Genomic DNA, 8,696 nt, shown 5'->3' with positions numbered 1-8,696 from the left:
TGAAATTACCTGAAAGAAACACTGGATAGGTGATGTCTCCCCCAGACTTGGAATGGAGCTGGAATAACGTCAGGATTCCTTTTTAGAGTAGCCTGAAAAAGAGAAGAATATGCCTTTAACAACATGAAAAGTGTCAATATAGCCTTTAGCAGCCTGAAAAAGTGTCACTATAGCTTGGTTTGAAGGCCTTAATATTAAAACGTACATCAGAATGCTCTGAAATTACCTGAGAGAAACACTGGATAGGTGATGTCTCCCCCAGACTTGGAATGGAGCTGGAATAACGTCAGGATTCCTTTTTAGAGTAGCCTGAAAAAGAGAAGAATATGCCTTTAACAACATGAAAAAGTGTCAATATAGCCTTTAGCAGCCTGAAAAAGGTCACTATAGACTTGGTTTGAAGGCCTTATATTAAAACCGTACATCAGAATGCTCTGAAATTACCTGAGAGAAACACTGGATAGGTGATGTCTCCCCCACACTTGGAATGAGCTGGAATAACGTCAGGATTCCTTTTTAGAGTAGCCTGAAAAAGAGAAGAATATGCCTTTAACAGCCTGAAAAAGTGTCAATATAGCCTTGGTTTTAAGGCCTTAATATTAAAACCGTACATCAGAATGCTCTGAAATTACCTGAAAGAAACACTGGATAGGTGATGTCTCCCCCAGACTTGGAATGAGCTGGAATAACGTCAGGATTCCTTTTTAGAGTAGCCTGAAAAAGAGAAGAATATGCCTTTAACAGCCTGAAAAAGTGTCAATATAGCCTTGGCTTTAAGGCCTTAATATTAAAACCGTACATCAGAATGCTCTGAAATTACCTGAAAGAACACTGGATAGGTGATGTCTCCCCCAGACTTGGAATGGAGCTGGAATAACGTCAGGATTCCTTTTAGAGTAGCCTGAAAAAGAGAAGAATATGCCTTTAACAACATGAAAAAGTGTCAATATAGCCTTTAGCAGCCTGAAAAAGTGTCACTATAGCTTGGTTTGAAGGCCTTAATATTAAAACGTACATCAGAATGCTCTGAAATTACCTGAGAGAAACACTGGATAGGTGATGTCTCCCCAGACTTGGAATGGAGCTGGAATAACGTCAGGATTCCTTTTTAGAGTAGCCTGAAAAAGAGAAGAATATGCCTTTAACAACATGAAAAAGTGTCAATATAGCCTTAGCAGCCTGAAAAGTTTCACTATAGACTTGGTTTGAAGGCCTTAATATTAAAACCGTACATCAGAATGCTCTGAAATTACCTGAAGAAACACTGGATAGGGATGTCTCCCCCAGACTTGGAATGAAGCTGGAATAACGTCAGGATTCCTTTTTAGAGTAGCCTGAAAAAGAGAAGAATATGCCTTTAACAACATGAAAAGTGTCAATATAGCCTTTAGCAGCCTGAAAAAGTGTCACTATAGACTTGGTTTGAAGGCCTTAATATAAAACCGTACATCAGAATGCTCTGAAATTACCTGAGAGAAACACTGGATAGGTGATGTCTCCCCCAGACTTGGAATGAAGCTGGAATAACGTCAGGATTCCTTTTTAGAGTAGCCTGAAAAAGAGAAGAATATGCCTTTAACAACCTGAAAAAGTGTCAATATAGCCTTAGCAGCCTGAAAAAGTTCACTATAGACTTGGTTTGAAGGCCTTAATATTAAAACCGTACATCAGAATGCTCTGAAATTACCTGAAGAAACACTGGATAGGTGATGTCTCCCCCAGACTTGGAATGGAGCTGGAATAACGTCAGGATTCCTTTTTAGAGTAGCCTGAAGAGAAGAATATGCCTTTACAACATGAAAAAGTGTCAATATAGCCTTTAGCAGCTGAAAAATGTCACTATAGACTTGGTTTAAGGCCTTATATAAAACCGTACATCAGAATGCTCTGAAATTACCTGAAAGAAACACTGGATAGGTGATGTCTCCCCCAGACTTGGAATGGAGCTGGAATACGTCAGGATTCCTTTTTAGAGTAGCCTGAAAAAGAGAGAATATGCCTTTAACAACATGAAAAAGTGTCAATATAGCCTTTAGCAGCCTGAAAAGTGTCACTATAGACTTGGTTTGAAGGCCTTAATATAAAACCGTATCAGAATGCTCTGAAATTACCTGAGAGAAACACTGGATAGGTGATGTCTCCCCCACACTTGGAATGGAGCTGGAATAACGTCAGGATTCCTTTTTAGAGTAGCCTGAAAAAGAAAGAATATGCCTTTAACAGCCTGAAAAAGTGTCAATATAGCCTTGGTTTTAAGGCCTTAATATTAAAACCGTACATCAGAATGCTCTGAAATTACCTGAAGAGAAACACTGGATAGGTGATGTCTCCCCCAGACTTGGAATGGAGCTGGAATAACGTCAGGATTCCTTTTTAGAGTAGCCTGAAAAGAGAAGAATATGCCTTTAACAGCCTGAAAAAGTGTCAATATAGCCTTGGCTTTAAGGCCTTAATATTAAAACCGTACATCAGAATGCTCTGAATTACCTGAAAGAAACACTGGATAGTTGATGTCTCCCCCAGACTTGAATGGAGCTGGAATAACGTCAGGATTCCTTTTTAGAGTAGCCTGAAAAAGAGAAGATATGCCTTTAACAACTGAAAAAGTGTCATATAGCCTTTAGCAGCTGAAAAAGTGTCACTATAGACTTGTTGAAGGCCTTAATATTAAACCGTACATCAGAATGCTCTGAATTACCTGAAAGAACACTGGATAGGTGATGTCTCCCCCAACTTGGAATGGAGCTGGAATAACGTCAGGATTCCTTTTTAGAGTAGCCTGAAAAGAGAAAATATGCCTTTAACACATGAAAAGTGTCAATATAGCCTTTAGCCTGAAAAAGTGTCACTATAGCTTGGTTTGAAGGCCTTATTATTAAAACCGTACATCAGAATGCTCTGAAATTACCTGAGAGAAACACTGGATAGGTGATGTCTCCCCCACACTTGGAATGGAGCTGGAATAACGTCAGGATTCCTTTTTAGAGTAGCCTGAAAAAGAGAAGTAATGCCTTTAACAGCCTGAAAAAGTGTCAATATAGCCTTGGTTTAAGGCCTTAATATAAAACCGTACATCAGAATGCTCTGAAATTACCTGAAAGAAACACTGGATAGTGATGTCTCCCCCAGACTTGGAATGAAGCTGAATAACGTCAGGATTCCTTTTTAGAGTAGCCTGAAAAGAGAAGAATATGCCTTTAACAGCCTGAAAAGTGTCAATATAGCCTTGGCTTTAAGGCCTTAATATTAAACCGTACATCAGAATGCTCTGAAATTACCTGAAAGAAACACTGGATAGGTGATGTCTCCCCAGACTTGGAATGGAGCTGAATAACGTCAGGATTCCTTTTTAGGTAGCCTGAAAAGAGAAGAATATGCTTTAACAACATGAAAAAGTCAATATAGCCTTTAGCAGCCTGAAAAAGTGTCACTATAGCCTTGGTTTTAAGGCCTTATATTAAACCGTACATCAGAATGCTCTGAAATTACCTGAGAGAAACACTGGATAGGTGATGTCTCCCCCAGACTTGAATGGAGCTGGAATAACGTCAGGATTCCTTTTTAGAGTAGCCTGAAAAAGAGAAGAATATGCCTTTAACAGCCTGAAAAGTGTCAATATAGCCTTGGCTTTAAGGCCTTAATATTAAAACCGTACATCAGAATGCTCTGAAATTACCTGAAAGAAACACTGGATAGGTGATGTCTCCCCCAGACTTGGAATGGAGCTGGAATAACGTCAGGATTCCTTTTTAGAGTAGCCTGAAAAAGAGAAGAATATCCTTTAACAACATGAAAAGTGTCAATATAGCCTTTAGCAGCCTGAAAAATGTCACTATAGCCTTGGTTTAAGGCCTTAATATTAAAACCGTACATCAGAATGCTCTGAAATTACCTGAAAGAACACTGGATAGGTGATGTCTCCCCCAGACTTGGAATGGAGCTGGAATAACGTCAGGATTCCTTTTTAGAGTAGCCTGAAAAAGAGAAGAATATGCCTTTAACAACATGAAAAGTGTCAATATAGCCTTTAGCAGCCTGAAAAAGTGTCACTATAGACTTGGTTTAAGGCCTTAATATTAAACCGTACATCAGAATGCTCTGAATTACCTGAAGAAACACTGGATAGGTGATGTCTCCCCCAGACTTGGAATGGAGCTGGAATAACGTCAGGATTCCTTTTTAGAGTAGCCTGAAAAAGAGAAGAATATGCCTTTAACAGCCTGAAAAAGTGTCAATATAGCCTTGGTTTTAAGGCCTTAATATTAAAACCGTACATCAGAATGCTCTGAAATTACCTGAAAGAAACACTGGATAGTGATGTCTCCCCCAGACTTGGAATGGAGCTGGAATAACGTCAGGATTCCTTTTTAGAGTAGCCTGAAAAAGAGAAGAATGCCTTTAACAACATGAAAAGTGTCATATAGCCTTTAGCAGCCTGAAAAAGTGTCAATATAGCCTTGGTTTGAAGGCCTTAATATTAAAACCGTACATCAGAATGCTCTGAAATTACCTGAGAGAACACTGGATAGGTGATGTCTCCCCCAGACTTGGAATGGAGCTGGAATAACGTCAGGATTCCTTTTTAGAGTAGCCTGAAAAGAGAGAATAATGCCTTTAACAGCCTGAAAAGTGTCAATATAGCCTTGGCTTTAAGGCCTTAATATTAAAACCGTACATCAGAATGCTCTGAAATTACCTGAAAGAAACACTGGATAGGTGATGTCTCCCCCAGACTTGGAATGAGCTGGAATAACGTCAGGATTCCTTTTTAGAGTAGCCTGAAAAAGAGAAGAATATGCCTTTAACAGCCTGAAAAGTGTCAATATAGCCTTGGCTTTAAGGCCTTAATATTAAAACCGTACATCAGAATGCTCTGAAATTACCTGAAGAAACACTGGATAGGTGATGTCTCCCCCAGACTTGGAATGGAGCTGGAATAACGTCAGGATTCCTTTTTAGAGTAGCCTGAAAAAGAGAAGAATATGCCTTTAACAGCCTGAAAAGTGTCAATATAGCCTTGGCTTTAAGGCCTTAATATTAAAACCGTACATCAGAATGCTCTGAAATACCTGAAAGAAACACTGGATAGGTGATGTCTCCCCCAGACTTGGAATGGAGCTGGAATAACGTCAGGATTCCTTTTTAGAGTAGCCTGAAAAGAGAAGAATATGCCTTTAACAACATGAAAAGTGTCAATATAGCCTTTAGCAGCCTGAAAAATGTCACTATAGCTTGGTTTTGGCCTTAATAAACCGTACATCAGAATGCTCTGAAATTACCTGAAGAACACACTGGATAGTGATGTCTCCCCCAGACTTGGAATGGAGCTGGAATAACGTCAGGATTCCTTTTTAGAGTAGCCTGAAAAAGAGAAGAATATGCCTTTAACAGCCTGAGAAAGTGTCAATATAGCCTTGGTTTTAAGGCCTTAATATTAAAACCGTACATCAGAATGCTCTGAAATTACCTGAGAGACACACTGGATAGTTGATGTCTCCCCCACACTTGGAATGGAGCTGGAATAACGTCAGGATTCCTTTTTAGAGTAGCCTGAAAAAGAGAAGAATATGCCTTTAACAGCCTGAAAAAGTGTCAATATAGCCTTGGCTTTAAGGCCTTAATATTAAAACCGTACATCAGAATGCTCTGAAATTACCTGAAGAAACACTGGATAGGTGATGTCTCCCCCAGACTTGGAATGACGCTGGAATAACGTCAGGATTCCTTTTTAGAGTAGCCTGAAAAAGAGAAGAATATGCCTTTAACAGCCTGAAAAAGTGTCAATATAGCCTTGGCTTTAAGGCCTTAATATTAAAACCGTACATCAGAATGCTCTGAAATTACCTGAAAGAAACACTGGATAGGTGATGTCTCCCCCAGACTTGGAATGGAGCTGGAATAACGTCAGGATTCCTTTTTAGAGTAGCCTGAAAAAGAGAAGAATATGCCTTTAACAACATGAAAAAGTGTCAATATAGCCTTTAGCAGCCTGAAAAAGTGTCACTATAGACTTGGTTTGAAGGCCTTAATATTAAAACCGACATCAGAATGCTCTGAAATTACCTGAGAGAAACACTGGATAGTGATGTCTCCCCCAGACTTGGAATGGAGCTGGAATAACGTCAGGATTCCTTTTTAGAGTAGCCTGAAAAAAGAGAAGAATATGCCTTAACAGCCTGAGAAAGTGTCAATATAGCCTTGGTTTTAAGGCCTTAATATTAAAACCGTACATCAGAATGCTCTGAAATTACCTGAAAGAAACACTGGATAGGTGATGTCTCCCCCAGACTTGGAATGGAGCTGGAATAACGTCAGGATTCCTTTTTAGAGTAGCCTGAAAAAGAGAAGAATATGCCTTTAACAACATGAAAAAGTGTCAATATAGCCTTTAGCAGCCTGAAAAAGTGTCAATATAGACTTGGTTTAAGGCCTTAATATTAAAACCGTACATCAGAATGCTCTGAAATTACCTGAGAGAAACACTGGATAGTGATGTCTCCCCCACACTTGGAATGGAGCTGGAATAACGTCAGGATTCCTTTTTAGAGTAGCCTGAAAAAGAGAAGAATATGCCTTTAACAGCCTGAAAAAGTTGTCAATATAGCCTTGGTTTTAAGGCCTTAATATTAAAACCGTACATCAGAATGCTCTGAAATTACCTGAGAGAAACACTGGATAGGTGATGTCTCCCCAGACTTGGAATGAGCTGGAATAACGTCAGGATTCCTTTTTAGAGTAGCCTGAAAAAGAGAAGAATATGCCTTTAACAGCCTGAAAAAGTGTCAATATAGCCTTGGCTTTAAGCCTTAATATTAAAACCGTACATCAGAATGCTCTGAAATTACCTGAAAGAAACACTGGATAGGTGATGTCTCCCCCAGACTTGGAATGGAGCTGGAATAACGTCAGGATTCCTTTTAGAGTAGCCTGAAAAAGAGAAGAATATGCCTTTAACAACATGAAAAAGTGTCAATATAGCCTTTAGCAGCCTGAAAAAGTGTCACTATAGACTTGGTTTGAAGGCCTTAATATTAAAACCGTACATCAGAATGCTCTGAAATTACCTGAGAGAAACACTGGATAGGTGATGTCTCCCCCAGACTTGGAATGGAGCTGGAATAACGTCAGGATTCCTTTTTAGAGTAGCCTGAAAAAGAGAAGAATATGCCTTTAACAGCCTGAGAAAGTGTCAATATAGCCTTGGTTTAAGGCCTTAATATTAAAACCGTACATCAGAATGCTCTGAAATTACCTGAGAGACACACTGGATAGTTGATGTCTCCCCACACTTGGAATGGAGCTGAAATAACGTCAGGATTCCTTTTTAGAGTAGCCTGAAAAAGAGAAGAATATGCCTTAACAGCCTGAAAAAGTGTCAATATAGCCTTGGCTTTAAGGCCTTAATATTAAAAACCGTACATCAGAATGCTCTGATATTACCTGAAAGAAACACTGGATAGGTGATGTTCTCCCCCAGACTTGGAATGACGCTGAATAACGTCAGGATTCCTTTTAGAGTAGCCTGAAAAGAGAAGAATATGCCTTTAACAGCCTGAAAAAGTGTCAATATAGAGCCTTGGCTTTAAGGCCTAATATTAAAACGTACACAGAATGCTCTGAAATACCTGAAGAAACACTGGATAGGTGAGTCTCCCCACACTTGGAATGAGCTGGAATAACGTCAGGATTCTTTTAGAGTAGCCTGAAAAAGAGAAGAATATGCCTTTAACAACTGAAAAGTGCAATATAGCCTTTGCAGCTTGAAAAAGTCACTATAGACTGGTTGAAGGCCTTAATATTAAAACCGTAGATCAGAATGCTCTGAAATTACCTAAGAGAAAACACTGGATAGTTGATGTCTCCCCACACTTGGAATGGAGCTGGAATAACGTCAGGATTCCTTTTTAGAGTAGCCTGAAAAAAAGAAGAATATGCCTTTAACAGCCTGAGAAAAGTGTCAATATAGCCTTGGTTTTAAGGCCTTAATATTAAAACCGTACATCAGAATGCTCTGAAATTACCTGAAAGAAACACACTGGATAGGTGATGTCTCCCCCACTACTTGGAATGGAGCTGGAATAACGTCAGGATTCCTTTTAGAGTAGCCTGAAAAAGAGAAGAATATGCCTTTAACAACATGAAAAAGGTCAATATAGCCTTTAGCAGCCTGAAAAAGTGTCAAATAGCCTTGGCTTTAAGGCCTTAATATTAAAACCGTACATCAGAATGCTCTGAAATTACCTGAAAGAAACACTGGTAGGTGATGTCTCCCCCACACTTGGAATGGAGCTGGAATAACGTCAGGATTTCTTTTTAGAGTAGCCTGAAAAGAGAAGAATATGCTTTAACAACATGAAAACGTGTCACTATAGCCTTTAGCAGCCTGAAAAAGTGTCACATAGGACTGGTTTGAAGGCCTTAATATTAAAACCGGAGATCAGAATGCTCTGAAATTACCTAAGAGAAACACTGGATAGTTGATGTCTCCCCAGACTTGGAATGGAGCTGGAATAACGTCAGATTCCTTTTTAGAGTAGCCTGAAAACAAAGAAGAATATGCCTTTAACAGCCTGAGAAAGTGTCAATATAGCCTGGTTTTAGGCCTTAATATTAAAACCGTACATCAGAATGCTCTGAAATTACCTGAAAGAAACACTGGATAGGGATGTCTCCCCCACACTTGGAATGGAGCTGGA

Source organism: Etheostoma spectabile, unplaced genomic scaffold, assembly GCF_008692095.1.
Source record: "Etheostoma spectabile isolate EspeVRDwgs_2016 unplaced genomic scaffold, UIUC_Espe_1.0 scaffold00019209, whole genome shotgun sequence".
In the NCBI taxonomy this organism is placed as follows: Eukaryota; Metazoa; Chordata; class Actinopteri; order Perciformes; family Percidae; genus Etheostoma; species Etheostoma spectabile.
Note: the sequence above shows the minus strand (reverse complement) of the source record.